We start from the raw sequence: 10,912 nt of genomic DNA on the forward strand, positions 1-10,912 counted from the left end.
ATGTATATATACACACATATGTGATATTGAATATTGATGAAGTAGCACATTTCTTAAATATAATTTTACTATGATTGAACTATAGAGTGATCAAAGCATTATATGTGTATTATATGTATATATGTGTGTGTATATACATGCATATATACATGCATGTGTTTATATATACATTCAGCTATATATATAATTAGAAAGGATTGATGATAGCTAATTGACTGATTGAAGAAAATCTTTAAAAAATAAGAAATTTCTGTGTGATCTATTGTTTAAATTTTTATCACATAACAATCAAGTCCCTAGTTGGTACATAACTAGTTGCAGCACTTTACAAGTTTCATATGTACAAAGTAAACATTAAGTGATTTTAGTAGACACTTAAGGATTACGAATATTTATAACAAGAGATATGAGAATGATTGAAAACTGAGATAGAAACACAAACATTCTTAAAATATGAGAACATTAGGAACGCAAGAAAAGGAGAAATACATATAAAATGACATAGTGTTCTGCATCAAAATTAAGAATGATCAAAGCATTAATATTTCAGAGTATTTACAGTTGACTAATAAACTTTATGCACTCCAGGTTTTTTTGACCAAATTCATTTGAGTAAACTAATAAAACTTAAATATTCCTCTTACACTGAGCAAATATATAATTAAAATAAACTTATGTTAAACCTATATATAAATATATATTCAGAGTATTTTCAATAGGGAGAACCAAGATGAGTACACTTAATTTTTAGAAAGCTCAGAAAACTCTGACATCTAAAATTATTATTCAAGATAATTAGATGTGCTCAGCCATCTGGGCAAGGAATGGTTTGAAAATGAGATGGGAGTGCTTCATGAATACATTGACAGAGAACATGATATACTTCAGGAAGGCATCAATTGCTATAATTAAATGATACAAAATATGTTGGGATCTATTTACTTGTAACCTTCTTGGCATGAAATAAGGACATTTTGCTCCTGAATTATTTTCACATTTTCAAAGGATCAAATGGAGGGTCAGTTAATATAGGGATTGATCTGATCCACTCTGTATACTTAGGGCAGCATTAATATTGTTTCTCTTGTTGGTGAAGTTTGAAACAGTGGAAATGATGACTGAGTCGTACCCTCAATTGTGCATTACATGTTCATCAATGGTAGATATCTGAAACCTGAGAATATGAGAAATTAATCCCCCCCCACCAACAACCCACAATCTGAGGAAGTCTTTGTAAACCTCCCATTAAATATGGTAGCCACTGGTCACTTACAGCTATAGAGCCCTTGAAATGTGACTAGTCTAACTAAAGAGACACTATAAGTGTAAATTAAACACAAGAGAATGTAAAGTATCTCATGAATAATGTTTCATATTGATCGTACGTGGGCATACAATACTTTGGGTATTATGAATTAAATAAAACAAATTTCTAAAATTAATTTCACTTAATTCTCTTTCAGTTTTTTCATGTGGTGACCAACAGTTGTAAAACTACACATGTAACTTTCACTAAGTTCTATTGTACAGAAGTCTTCTAGACCCTCTAGACAGAATTTGCTAAAAGTAAGCAAATTGATATTCAAAATGAACTCAAGAGCCTAAGGAAGATGAGACATTGGCAGAAATTCCCTGAAGAATAGAATTGGTTGAATTTAAAGAAGGTAATCAATAAGCTTAGGGGAAGAATGTTTTGAGACTTCCTTTTTCTCCCTTCCCCAAGCTAATGGAGATATTGAAAAAACAAAAAACAAAAAACAAAAAACACAGTTTAGGAATGATTTCATGAAGGAGAGTTACAAAGACATTCAAGTCCAGTAGCAAAGGGAAGTGTAATGAGGGTGTTATTGGTGAAGGTAGAGATTTTCCTCCTAGACTTGACAATATATATGAAACAATGAACAAAGAGACCAAAGCATAAATCTTCTTGCACAAAACAAAAACTGAGATTCTGGCTGGAGCAGCTCATACCTGGCACAGCCATATTTTGTGAGCATTCTATGAGCCAGAGGATGGCAAAAGCAGGTGCGTTCAAGGTGTTTTAATGAAACACTTCCCAAGAATCTGTGTTGACTCTTTTTGAAATTGAATTATACTTAAATAAAGAACAGGTCTTAGGCTTAAGATCAAATCCATAGGAGGTTTAAAAGAATATGTATGAATATATCATAGCAAGCAACCTCATAAAAACCAGCAGACCGGAAAAAACAAACAAACAAAAAAGATCCTCTAAGTATCTTACGGGTGTATCTTGTAGGTTCACTTTGTTGAACAGTAAGTCTCAGAAGCCTGTCATTGTTGCAGGGAATCCATACTATCTTGAAGGCATGTGTGGGTTTTGCCTTTATTAAATACAGTGAATGATACATTGATATACGTAAAGGTCAGAAATATTGTAAAGTGATCTCAGCTCACTGAAATCTCTGCCTCCCAGGCTCAGGTGAGTTCTCCTGCCTTAGCCTCCCGAGTAGCTGGGATTACAGGTGCCTGGCACCAGGACCTGCTAATTGTTGTGATTTTAGTAGAGACAGGGTTTCACTATGTTGCCCAGGCTGGTCTTGAACCTCCTTACCACCTGCCTCGGCCTGCCCAAGTGCTGGGATTACAGGCATGAGCCACCGCGCCCGGCCAAGGCATTTTTTTTTTTTTTTTTTTTTTTAATCCGCTTGAGACAGAGTCTTGCTCTGTCACCCAGACTGGAGTGCAGTTGCGCAATCTCGGCTCACTGCAACTTCCGCCTCCCGGGTTCAAGCAATTCTCCTGCCTCAGCTTCCAAATAGCTAGTATTACAGGAGCCCGCCACCACACCTGACTAATTTCTGTATTTTTAGTAGAGACGGGGTTTCACCATGTTGGCCAGGCTGGTCTCCAACTCCTGACCTCATGATCCTCCCGCCTAACCCTCCCAAAGTGCTGGGATTACAGGCGTGAGGCACCGCGCCCGGCCAGAAACATGCTTTTTAGCAGGATAATTTATTAAAACGTATTTGGACATAAACAAAAGGAATTACACTTGGAAGAGGGCCAGAGGGGCAACTTGAGAGCTCCAAATCCGCCGTTCAGCTGTTGACTTCGGGTTTTCTACGTTGGCACGTTTGCGGGTGGGGGATTACCTCTCTCCTCCCTCAAATTTTGCTAGAGTTCACATGTGCAGTGCCTGCTGGCATTTGCAAAGGGGCACATACACAGTGTGTTTACTCAAGTTATGCACGTGCTCATTTGAGCATTTTTCACTTACCAGTCAAGTGTTCCTAGAGGAAAGTCATACACCAGTTACACGCCACCATTTTGCCGCTTAGTGCGCATGCTTGAGCCCACGTATCCACTCCTGAGATCTTACTGGGAAGGGCTGATCACCAGCTTCCAGTATTTTCTAACTATTGGGAGACTGCCATTGCTTGGCGCTGGCTGTGAGCAATTATTATTTAGAGAGACAGTTTAACAACCGCCTGACCCTCTCCTGATGGTTGCCTGACATTTATGGTGGGAGAAGGGGGTTGGAGGAGCTCTGCTGCCCTGCTCACATCAGGCTATCTTCCTACTCTAACAATCACACCTCTCAACATCTCTCATCTAAATTAGTTATATTAATAATTTTATGTCAATATCCTCTTTACAAGTAATATTGTCTCTGTTCCTTTTGTCCAAGCTGAAACAATGCCTTACCTTTATGTATATCAATTTGTCATTCACTCTATTTAATAAAAGCAAAACCCACACATGCCTTCAAGATTGTACGGATTCCCTGCAACCAATGACTGTTAGGATTCTGAGACTTACTGTTTAAGAAAGTGAACCTACAAGATACATCTATAAGATACTTAGAGGATCTTTGGTTTGTTTTTTCTGGTCTGCAGGTTTTTATAAGGTGGCTTGCTGTGATGCATTCGTAAATATTCTTTTAAACCTCCTATGGATTTGATCTTAAGCCTAAGAGCTGTTCTTAAGTATAATTTTCCTTCTGGAGAGACTTGGAATGAGAAAGTGTTTCATTTTTTTAATACAACAAATCCTGGCTCCATTAGTTTTAACTTTTCTTAGTTGATCTTTCTCCTCTCACATTTTTTTTACAGTCAGTCAAACATTAGGTATTATTTTCAATAATCTTCCTGAAAATCCTCTTAGCTAGATCACCACATTTATTTTGTACATTTGTATTTTCTGTTTATAACTACTACCTACAAAGTGTTTCCTTTCCTCCAGATTCCATTTTCTTTTTTTACTGTCTGTTAAGCCATTACTGATAGTTTTCTCAGGCCTTTTAGGCTTCTTCTACTACTAACCCCAAGGGTCTTCCAGCTTCTGCCTTTTTCTTTTCTCCAAAACCAATGCCTCTTGTGTCACATTTCCCCAGCTGCTTGGCACTCTGTTACAAAAGCAGTACTGCAGTAATAAGCCTCCTTAAAACTTAGTCTATTTGAACAACAGAAAATATACACATATTTTAGTCCATGAATTTGAATTTAGGAAGAGTGCAAAGAAGGTAATTTGTGTGTTCCATGGAACGTGAGCTGGGCAGCAGAGGACCATTTACAAAACTGTTCACCCACACATTGGCAAATTGGTGTTGATTGACAGCTGGGAGTTAAGCCAGTGAGTTTTGTATCAATTCTCTTTATCAAGTTGGTGAAATGTCTTTCTTTACCTAAATTGTTGAGGTTTTTGTTTGTTTGCTTGCTTGGTTTTCTGAATGACTGCTGATTTTAGCCCCATGAGCAGGGGCAAATGCAGTTATGGCCCCAACATTTGAAGTGGCACTGCAGTCTATAAACATGTATAAAATATTTTCCCTAATTCATCACATACTTTAAAATTATACTCACAGCTCACTGTGGACTCTACTTCCTGGGCTCAAGCAATCCTCCTGCCTCAGCCTCCCAACTAGCTGGGACTATAGGAACCTGCCACCATACCTAGCTAATTATTTTATGTTTTGCAGAGATGGGATATCTCTATGTTGCTCAGGCTGGTCTCAAACTTGTGGGCTGTAAGCAATCCTCCCACCTGAGCCTCCCAAAGTGCTGGGATTATAGGCATAAGCTACTGGACCTGGCCAAAAAGTATTTTTTATTTATTAAACTTCATTATTTGTTTTCTTATATTCTTTAGCCCCCTTATTATTTCCATAAAATTGTTCACTGCTCATACATCTTTGTATAATCCTTTAAAATATCTTATTTTTGATTCTTCTATTTAAGGTAACTGTTTTGTTAACCTGATTAGTAATTAAGTCATCTTGAATACGAAAATCTTAATTTTATAAAATATATTTTGTATTTTAGGCAAGTCCTTGTTTTCTTAATTCAAATATCACCATTTTGCTACCTATTGTCTATATTGTTATTATAAATTGATTCATTTCTTAGAAAGTATTTATTTCTTAAATAGGAATAACTCACAATTGCATTTTCTCCTCAATTAAGTGTATTCAGATGGAGATTAGACTGTTTTGTGTCCAGCTACACCCCATCAATATTGTCAAAAGAGGCTAAATTTATTTGAGCTTATAGCAGAGACTCTGGTACAAAGAATATTTATAGTTTTCCCACATTTTACTGTGAATACAAATGGTCTCAATATATTAGCTTTCTAAACATACATTGTAAAATATAACAAATGTAAGTCTGTCTGGCCGGGCGTGGTGGCTCACGCCTGTAATCCCAGCGTTTTGGGAGGCCAAGGTGGGAGGATCACAAGGTCAGGAGATCGAGACCATCCTGGCTAACACAGTGAAACCCCGTCTCTACTAAAAAAATACAAAAAACACTAGCCGGGCGAGGTGGCGGGCGCCTGTAGTCCCAGCTACTCGGGAGGCTGAGGCAGGAGAATGGCAGGAACCTGGGAGGCAGAGCTTGCAGTGAGCTGAGATCCGGCCACTGCACTCCAGCCTGGGCGACAGAGAGAGACTTCATCTCAAAAAAAATTTTAAAAAGTACAAAAAGTTAGCCAGGTGTGGTGGCTGGTAGTGGTAGTGTGGTGGTGGCAGACGCTGGTGTGGTGGTGGCAGGCGCTGGTAGTCCCAGCTACTCGGGAGGCTGAGGCAGGAGAATCACTTGAACCTGGGAGGCGGTGGTTGCAGTGAGCCGAGATCGTGTCATTGCACTCTAGCCTGGGTGACAGAATTTGTATTACTCTTTCATTACAGCCTTCTTTTTTTTTTTTTTTTTTTTTTTTTTTTTTTGACGGAGTCTTGCTTCCCTGTCACCCAGGCTGGAGTACTTAAACCCAGGAGGCAGAGGCTGCAATGATCCAAGATTTCTCCACTGCAGTCCAGTCTGGCGACGCAGTGAGAGAGACTCCATCTCAAAAAACAACAACAAACTTCCTCTCTACATCCTTTAATTTTTTTTTTTTTGCTCTAATTGTATTAAGTTTCAGTAATATTTTTTTAAAGGATGCACACAATTCAAACTAATTCCAAAGTTATCACTCTTCCCCTATTTTAACCCATATTATTAAAGTGTTTATTTATTTATTTATTGAGGCAAATACTTCCCATCTGTTTCTCTAGTACCTGTAATTGGCACTTTCTGTCAAATCAGCCTGCTGGGTAAAGTGCTCAAACTTGAAGAGTCTTATTTAAAGTGCTCCCAGGAAATTCAGTTATTATAAATAATCTACAGAATTCAAAAGGCGTGTATGACCCAATGTAAAAGAGACAACATCAGCTTGCTGCAAAGTAGAATATGTTTGAAGAGAACACCCGTAGTTGACTGAATTTTTTTCCGTCTTTTTTTTTTTTTCCTGCCTAATAATTGGTTATTTGTTTCCTTTATAATTTTCCTCTGGTATACATGACACTTAGTGAACAAGAGTGAAAACAAATCACAAACAAGATTATGGTAAAATAATGAAAATTACCCCTATTCTGTTTTCATTTTCTCTGTAGTCTTTAATCAGGTTTATTTCATGTGGCTTCTTAAATGAACTATGGGATGTTGTTCAATGCAATGTGTGGCAGTGAATATAAACAGCAAACCATACAAATGAACTGTCTTTCTTAATCTTTTTGACATGCTCAACTAGGAGGGTTATGAGGGAAAATAGAACTAATGCAGTAAACATAAGGAAATAAAAAGAAAGGAAAAGAAAACAGGAACAATAAATTCAAAGTGAATCAGACATGTGCTCATAAAGTGCTTCCTGGCAATTTCACTACCACTCATCAGAATGTCTGAAGAGCAGCAAAATTTGAGATGGAGTCTCGCTGTGTCGCCCAGGCTGGAGTGCAGGGGCGCCATCTCCACTCACTGCAACCTCCGCCTCCCGGGTTCACGCCATTCTCTTGCCTCAGCCTCCCCAGTAGCTGGGACTACAGGCACCTGCCACCACGCCTGGCTGATATTTTTGTGTTTTTAGTAGAGACAGGGTTTCACTGTGTTAGCCAGGATGGTCTTGATCTGCCCGCCTCAGCCTCCCAAAGTGCTGGGATTATAGGCGTGAGCCACCATGCCCCGCCTGGAAGAATATTAAATTCATTTGTTCATTGTGATATCTCTTTACTAACATAATCTCAAGACTGAATAAAAATATTTCAGAATGATAAACAGCATAAAAATGTAAATATAAATTAATGAAAAAATTTATGTATTTATCAATTGTTCAGCCCACAATATTGTGGTAATTATTATGTTAAATGATAATTAAAAATACTATGATATTGGCATTATCAGAAGAGCAATCATTAGATCCCTTACATCATCATAACCATCAGATACTTGATTGATACATTGAGGGTAACTGGTTTTAGGAACATGAATATTAAGGTCATAATTAGATAATTTGTCTTATGGCAATAGTCAATATCTCTTTTCAATTCCAGAATCTTACAATAGACAATATTTTAAAATATTTCTGTAATCTATATGATAAAGTAAAATATTTGTGCCAACCATCTGAAAAGTTCACTAAATTCTACGTGGTTTAATAATTTATATGGAGAATTGATGTTTTTCTCATATTTAAGTATCACTGTATGTAATATTCACAATATTGTACATCATATTTAAAGCTGTGCATGAAAATCTGGCTCAAGTGTGCCAGAAAGCTGTTGACACTCTTATCTTCCTGCTTTGGTTTAGTTTTTGCTAGACTGTTGATTTCCTTATACAAGTAACTCCATAAATCAATGCAGATGACAAATTCAAGCAGCATTGCTACTTCATGTTCTCACTCTGTCTATTTTCTTATATTTGACTCATGCTTACTATAATATTGGGAGCTGTTTTGATATAAAGTCTTATTTCTTCCAAAGTCTGTGATTTTAATATAGGAATACAAAGAACTAAAGTGAATTATAACATCTACAAAACCGTCGGGCAGTACAGCACATTTTGAAGTCATGTTCAATATAATAACAAATTCATCAAATGTTTCATTTAAAAATCATTCAGTGACTGACTTCTTTGGCATTGCCAGTGAAGTACTTACTTCCATGGTTAGAATATGTTAATATTCTTCTTCTTACAGGAAAATCTTCCTATTGCAACTTGAGAGGCTCAGAAATAACCCTTTCTGTGTTTCTCATAAAATATTAAAGTTTTAAAATATTTTCTCACCTGGTTTCAATTTGGGAAAAAAGTAAAAATGGAAATCTTATAAGAAATCATTAGAAATATGGAGATTATTGTTATTTGTGCAAACTCAATTGAAATCTATCTGTAAAGGTAAAACTGCAAGGCTGTCAATTAAAAAGCAATAAACATATTCAATTGTACATAAGAAGTGTGGAGAACCCACTTTAGAGGTTTAGATTAAAAAAGAATGAGGAGAGTATGGTAGCTCAGAGTAAATAAGGGTTTGAGTGATGTCTTTTTAACCATTCTAGGACTTGTTAGCAATGTGATCCTACTTCTACTTAATCTTTTCTCTGATTAGAGGCCTTTGAAATTAAAAAATAGGCATTTCTCCAGTCCATCTCTGAGCTCTACTGTGTGTTCTACAGTAAAACACATTTTTCATTCCCTTCAAACACTACTGCTAGTGCAACATATCAAAATATAACTTAAGTATTTGATTAGCACTGTATTGGTTTCTTATTGCTGTTGTGAAAATTGTCACAAATTTAGTAGCTTAACACAAATCATTATCTTACAGTTCTGGAGGTCTGAAGTCTTACAGGCATCTCACAGTGCTAAAATCAAGGTGTGAGCAGGGTCAGGTTCCCACTGGAGACTCAATAAAGAATCTGTTTACTTTTTTCAGGGGTGGCACCTTCTATCCCTTGGCTTTATGGCCCTTTTAGTCAGCAACAGCATCACTAAGACCTCTGCTCTGTCTTTGTTATCGCCTTTTCTGATTTCCTATTTCTCTCATAAAGACTTTTGTGATTACTTTAGTCCTATCTAGATAGTCCAGAATGTTCTCCCCATCTCAGGATCTTTATATTAATCACTCCTATAAATTCTCTTTTGCTGGAGATTAGGTATTAAACGTCTTTGCAGAAGTTAACACTATTCTTACTACCATGTAAATTATAAGTTAACACTCTTCTTACTACCACATGAATTATATGTTTAATTTTATTTACTAAGTCAGTGTAAGACGCCAATGGTTTGTACTCAACAGATCACACCTGATCTTGTCTTTTTTTAAAAATTTTTTCAGAGACAGGGTCTTACTGTCTCACGCAGGCTGTGATCATGGCTTACTACAGCTCGGAATTCCTGGGCTCAAGGAATCGTCCCGCCTTAGCCTCCCACAGCCTGCCTTTTTTCCCCCCTAGGTGTTTTAAAAAATATGTATTTCATAAACTTTGCCTTTCTACTAAATTTCTGTTTTTAAGATGAGAGGTTTGGCAGAGTTAAGCTATTAACCAATTAAGATATTCTTCAGGGTTAGAAATAATGACAGAAAAATTAATGATTATTTATCAAGATTATTTTAACCTCAAAAAACTAGCTGTTTAACCATTCAAGTTATTTCAGAAGGATCCCTTGGTTCTCTTTATTCTTTCTGGTTCTCTCTCTCTGTCTTCTTAGAAAATTATCTTTTACCAAATTTTGTAGATACAGAAGCAATACATATAATTAGAACCAATGTTATTATCTATTTTTATGATCATATCATTCACATAAACTATAAATTATGAATAAAATAATTGCATTGTAAAGTAAAAAAATTAATCTAAATAAAAAAATAAAGATTCACAATATTATGTCATTATGCCTTCCGAATTCTAAGAAAATGAGAGTTGCTTTTGATCAGACCCTATCACTTGGATTTTCTTGCCCTTCTGTTTGTCTTTCCTCCAACGCCCTCTTCCAGCATCTCAGTAACTAGTATACAAAGGACTACGAGCAATTCTGAATCCAACAGAGTACGTCTCTTCATTTCAGCCATGTTGCATTCAAGTAATTGTCATTTCTCCATAGTAATTCCCTAAAACTAAAAGAGTCACCTTAATATTCCACACCTTTTAAAGAGCAGAACAAGTTCTATTTCCTTGATAAAAACTTCCACACAGCTTCTAAACTGCATCAGTCTCCTCTTTCTTGGGTCTACTTCAGAAACACAACTTATTTTTTTCCTAGTTAAATACTTTCTCACACTGTATTATTACTGCTATGACTCTTTCTCTAAACTCTGAGGACTGAGCTCTTAAAATGTGCTTTTTAAAATCTGAACTAACATCAGTCAAAAAGTTAGGTATGTAGAAAACCAAAAAATCTCATTATATATGGTAAGGAAATAGACCTCATTAATTTATCATTTTACATAGTGTTACTTTCTCTCCAAATATTTTCTGTGGTGTTGAGTAATACACTATCAAAACAACTTTTCTGGAAGTAATTTAATTGTCTTTAGTTGATTAATGTTTATTTTAATAAACATATTACTCATATTCTGAACACAAAACATTTTAACACAATCGTAATCCTATCAATATTTTAAAGACAATAATCCTTTCTTT

Source organism: Rhinopithecus bieti, unplaced genomic scaffold, assembly GCF_001698545.2.
Source record: "Rhinopithecus bieti isolate Rb0 unplaced genomic scaffold, ASM169854v2 scaffold_1295, whole genome shotgun sequence".
Taxonomy (NCBI): domain Eukaryota; kingdom Metazoa; phylum Chordata; class Mammalia; order Primates; family Cercopithecidae; genus Rhinopithecus; species Rhinopithecus bieti.